This window comes from Nicotiana tabacum, chromosome 7, assembly GCF_000715075.1.
Source record: "Nicotiana tabacum cultivar K326 chromosome 7, ASM71507v2, whole genome shotgun sequence".
Taxonomy (NCBI): domain Eukaryota; kingdom Viridiplantae; phylum Streptophyta; class Magnoliopsida; order Solanales; family Solanaceae; genus Nicotiana; species Nicotiana tabacum.
In genome coordinates this window covers 116,755,649-116,761,648 of record NC_134086.1, presented here as the reverse complement: position 1 = coordinate 116,761,648, position 6,000 = coordinate 116,755,649, and positions in this window count along the sequence as shown.

Below are 6,000 nucleotides of genomic sequence, written 5' to 3'. Positions count from 1 at the left end.
ATGTTTGCAATTTGGCTTTACTGCTGTTCTTCTCTTCTTATTTCCCTGAAACTGGTATGTTCTAATTTAACTTTTGGCTTCATCCCTATGTGTTTGCTTTACAGTTTCAACAATCTTGTCTACTTTGTTATTTATGTTCTATATTGAATATGTTGTTCTCTTTGCTTCTGTTGCTGTGTGAATTCCCCATACCCTTATTCCCTTCTATGTGTTTGAGTTAAGGTTCAGGTATGGCAGTATCCAAATTGCTGCTCATGTCTGGACCTGATCCTTTAATGGATCCTAACTCCCAAACAATGTGGCTAACAGGCTTGTTAGGGGTGTGTCAGCACTCCTAATTGCTGGGTATGACCACCAGCCTGTCTTGGCCTTCCCCGAAATCCCCTTTATGCACTTGCACTCTCTCTTAGATTCTAAGTTCTGCCCCCTTCCTATGAGCCTTGCTTTGGGACCTTGAGCTCCCTCTAAACTTGGATATTTGAGGGCCGACCCTTCCACACTGCACTATAATCCAATTCTGCAATATATTTGGGTGTAAGCACTGCCCGGAGTCCACTTGAGACCCTTAGGGAACTCTGACATATTCCAAATAGGATAAAAGGCTTTGGAATTTGATCTTTGGAGTTGGTTTACTTCATGCTTCAGACAGAAGTCTGAATCAGGCTCTCCTTGGTTGGGATTTTAGCTTTCTGATGTAATTTTTACTTTCTTTTCTTCATTCTAGGCTCTAATAATTTGTAATAACTCATGGGGGCTTATAGTGAAAAGGGTAGGGGTACTCATGTATGCATAAGGGTAGATATCATGCTCATTAGGTCTTTATTTCTGCAAATCATGGCAAGTTCTGCATTTCGACATCTTTGAAATCCCGTTTTAGGTTCTGCACTTCTGCATTTTCATATAGAAATCCTGTTTTAGGTTCTGCACTTCTACATTTTCATAAGAAATCCTGTCTATAAACTTCTGTACTTCTGCATCTTAGAAATCCTGCCTATAAGTTCTGCATATATATCATATCAATAGCTTTTGCATTTCTGCATCTCATATAGAGAACATGACTATAGGATTCTGCATTTTGCCTATCATATAGAAAACATGTCTATAGGGTTTCTGAATACTGCATACGTATCCATCACTAGGCAAACGATATATAGGCTTAAATAATAAAAATCAGCGTTTTAGACGTCATGCCTAAAGGATTTCTGCATTTTCGTAAAGGTTAAAATCAGTCACACTTAGAAAGCATGCCTATAGGAATAAGCAACTAATCTGAATCCCTCAACTTCCTTATAAGTTTAAAATCAGTAATGGCATTGCTTAAACTCTTGCATAACTTATATTCCTACTGTTAATAAATCTGCTTCTGAAATCAGTATCTTTCTCTCGTATTTAGATATCATGCCTATAGGTTTCACCTAAGCAAGCTATAAGGTAAATTAGCTAATTGAATCAAACTCTGTTAATTCCAACCAGCAGGCATGTTTGATTCCGGTTTCTTATATGAAATGTGTAATAGACCAGTCTGCCTCCCTAACGTTTAAGTTTAATTCAGACCATAACCAGTATCCGCAATACATGCTAAACAATCTGTATTTAAGTGAGGAGGCCTGTTTGAGCCTTTTAAATTGTTATGTGTTTCCCATATCTGCCTTATGTGTTTTTGTTTGTCGCTTTAGAATTTTATCCTTTTAAACCATACAAAGCCCAAACCTCCCTTCCCTTTAGGACTAGTAGTCCCAAATGCCTCCGGGACTGATAGGATTGGGGCGGGCACTAGCATGCAATAAGTAAACAAAACTATTCCGCGTTTAATACCTCAACTGGGTGGGAAATGGTAGATATGGATATGATGATCGGTGCGCTAATACCACGTGTAACCCCTCTTCTGAGGAGTGATTACCGGGTATTGCATTGATGTGATCCATATTATTTATAAACCTAGGACCCCCTTCCCTTTACTTGTTTATTTTATTACTTTCAAAATTTCAAAACTCTTTTTTTCTCAAATTTCAGCTTCCTTGTTTCTTCAAACTTTAACTTATTTGCAATCATAATGTGACAACCCCTCATATTTGAAACCCTTATTTGCTTATTTATTGTTTGTACTTAAGTCACAATTGTAGCATGGCCGGGAACCACACTAGTGGATCTTGAGGGGTGCCTAACACCTTCTCCTCGAGATAATTTCTAGCCCTTACCCAAACTCTGGTTTTTCTAAACAAATTCTTCCTAGTGTCCTAATGCACTTAATCATTAGGTGGCGACTCTTCAATTCAAAAAACCCAATTCCCAAAAGGGAACGAGTTGTTCTCCCAAATGTCATAAACCCGATTTTGCGAGAAAAAGGGGTTGCGACAAGGACCTTATATTTGGCACACCTAAGAAGCAACAGTGACCTTTGTCGTATTCAAATCATTTTTTATCAGACGAAATTACTGCACCGGACATTAAAAAAGGGAGCAAAAGAACAAAAATAAATAAATAATACAAAGTCTATAGTTTTTAGTGCAAGTAATCCAAAATAACAAAAACAAAGTAAAGTTTATACTCAGCTACACCATCGATGAATACATCGCAGCATATGGATAAGCAATCATCGCAGTATTGGGCTTTGGGGGTTGGGCAGTTGGGGTATAAATGTTGGGCTTAGTTTTATTGGGCTAAGAATAGAAATAGAGGTGGGATGGTCTGTGTAGCACTTAAATATCTCGGTATCTTGGTATTTCAATATATTGAAATATCGTAAGCTTAATATCAAGTACCATACTAAAATATCAAAATACCGAAAAAACTATATTGAAGAAATACCGAAACACTGAATAAATCAAAAAAAATTAATTTTGTGCCCACCCCTATATTGCATGTTCTTTTTTTTGAGCTATTATAGAAGAATAAAAACGAAACAACATATTCAACTTAGATTAATAAAGGTGGAATTAGAGAAACTCGCATGGTTAGGAATTTCCTAGAAATACATACAGCGAGGGAAAGAAAAAATAGCCTAGTGACAATTAACAAAGAGTAGAACAAGCAACGATTTCATACTTGATTTTAGCCAAAAATCAAAAACTATCACAATCAATGATTTCATACATAGTTACCAATAACAAAATTTGGGTGAGCTCCAGGGAAGGAAGTTGCAAACTCGCCCCAGGCAACCCTAAGGGGCGAAAGTATCAAAAAACGCAAACCTAGCTACCTTTGGGTATTCGCCTGGGCACGAGGCACATTTTATCATGGAGCGTAAACCGAGAAGACTATCCCAAATTAAAATAAAATTTTTCCTAATAAGTCCTTAATTTAAGTCTAAATACTCAAACATCTGCTTGTTAAATACTCCAAACTAAAAGAAAAACTTAACAGTCAGACCAACAAATTTTTTTTTTTATAGTTAGCCCTCACTTTTTTTTTTCTTTCCCTTTGTCTTCTTCTACCCAAGGAGAAATAAACAGTTTTTTTCAAACTATAAAAATACTTATATAATTTTTGCTATTTGTCAAGATGAAATTATTGTTAAGAAGTTACTTCTTCCTAAGCCAACGAAACGCAAGATCACTGAGGTTAAATTTGTATGAAATTGAGTGGATAGTCTATTTTATTTTACATAAGAACTGAATCTGCTATGTTTTTGATGTGTGATGGTGTGATAAAATAAAAACAGTTTAGATCCAGGACTAAGAATACTACTTTCACTCTTTCTTCTCATTTGTTGCTATTTATTATCATGTTTTTAAAGTATTATGAGTGCAACATGAGAAACTCTATGTTGCTTGTAGTAGGCATGCTATTGATTGTTTCTTGTTAATGCGGTGAAATGCTTCTATTAAAAAATAATAATTTTATGTACATTGTCCACTTGTTTTATAATTTTTTGAAATTTTAATATAATTTCTATGTAAATTAAAATATATTTTTCAATTATGTTACTTTTAAAAAATATTAAAATTAAAAGTTCCACGGGGCTTACGTCCAGCATCTCGGGGCTTACTTCTTGCCCTATGACAGGTAAAATGTCCGCCTTTGCGCCCACACCTTTTAAAATACTTACAAGCATATACTGCAGGTTGATTGCTTCTTATAAAAAATTAGTGATCTTTACTCTCTTGTATTTGATTATTAAGTTCAACAATGTAGATGAAGTGTGGTTGGTTTTATATTAAGTTGATAAGATGAGAGCGCCACTAAACTAAAAAGGGGTCCTACTGATTAAATGCACATGAATTGAGAAAATGGACGAGAACAAGTGGAAGAGAGATCAAAATATGAAGAAAAGAGTAAAGGGTCGTTTGGTATGAGGTATAAGAAAGTATAAGGGTGGTATAAAAATTTAATACCACTTCCATATTATGTTTGGTTAGCAAGCCAGATATAAGTTATCCCGGTGTTAATTTTAACACGGGGATAACTTATACCCGATATAAGGTAGGGTAATTAGTACCATTATAACTAATACCTTCTTCTTAGAAATTATGCAATTGTCATTCTTTATACAACAAACTGTCACACCTCCTTTTTCATCTGCGCCCACAGGGGCGTAGGGGGAGTTTTTCCAATTAAGGGACAATAGAAACGGGATTTATTATTTAATTCAGAGTCGCCACTTAGGAGATTTATGGTGTCCCAAGTCACCGGTTGAATCCCGAATCGAGGAAAAGATTGACTCTGTATTACAGTCCGTGAACCAGAAATCCAAGTAAGGAATTCTGTTAACCCGAGAAAAGGTGTTAGGCATTCCCGAGTTCCGTGGTTCTAGCACGGTCTCTCAACTGTCATATTCGGCTTATTTATCTGATTTTAATACATGTTGAATCCTATGTGCAAATTTTAACTGTTTACCGCTTTTATTATTATTATTTTTACCGAGAATTACAACATCGTGAAAATACATCTCGAACCACGTCACATCAATGCACCCGTGGTTATTGACACATTTCAACTCTGTTGAGATTTGGATTTGGGTCACATAAATGTGCACTCGAGTTTAAGAAGATAACATTATTAAATACGCGCCTAAAGCGACTAGCGTATCATTATTTTGGGTAGGGCCGTGAAATTTTGCTAAACGATCCCAAAATCTAAGTAATTTTTATCAACACGTATAGAGGGCCCCGCAGCTTTTGTATTTTTGTTTGTCGAGGCTCGTCTTATTCATTATTTTTTAAAAGGAATTTGCAACATCGTGGAAATGCATCTCGAACCACGTCACAATCAATGTACCCGTGATTAGCGTCACATTACGACTTCGTTGAGACTTGGATTTGGGTCACACAAATATACACCCGAGTTTAAGAGAGTAAATTATTTAAAGCGCGCCGGAAGTGACTTGCGCGTTATTATCTTTTTGGGAAAACCGTGAAATTCGCTAATGGCTAGTCTTGGAATCTAAGTATTTCAAATATACATTTTGATGAGGGCCCCGCGACTTATGTGTTCTATTTAGCGAGGCTCGTCTCATTTCATTTATAGGTCCATCCTAAAATGAACTAAGATTTTCTAATTAATTTGTCTCTAAAAATAAGGAAAAATCCTAATCGATTTTGTCAAGGGCCTAAAACAATAATTGTAAACCAAATATGTCTCAGGGCTCAAGGATAGGCCCGAAAAATGTGAATTGGCACAACCAAAAGCCGGCCCAACGTAGTCTTTGGCCCAGGCCCATGCGAGTATACAAATAAGGTAAAACCCGGGCCATTCGTTAAAGCGCTAAAGCTCAGATGGCCTGGAATTAGGCTGACCACTAGACCGACGCAGCTTCAGTTGAATCAAATCAAGTATCCATCGAAATTACTGCGTCCTTTTACTCAAATGAACAGAACATGGTTTGAAGATTAGATTATTTTAACTACTGGTCCATTTTTACTAAAGGTGAAAGAGCAAATTAAGAGGTAGCTTTGAGTTCGACAACAAGATTGCATATCAAGCCTTCAAGGATTAGACTATTGGTCATACACTTCTACCAACGCTAGTTAACACCTATATATTAAGAACTAATCTGCATGA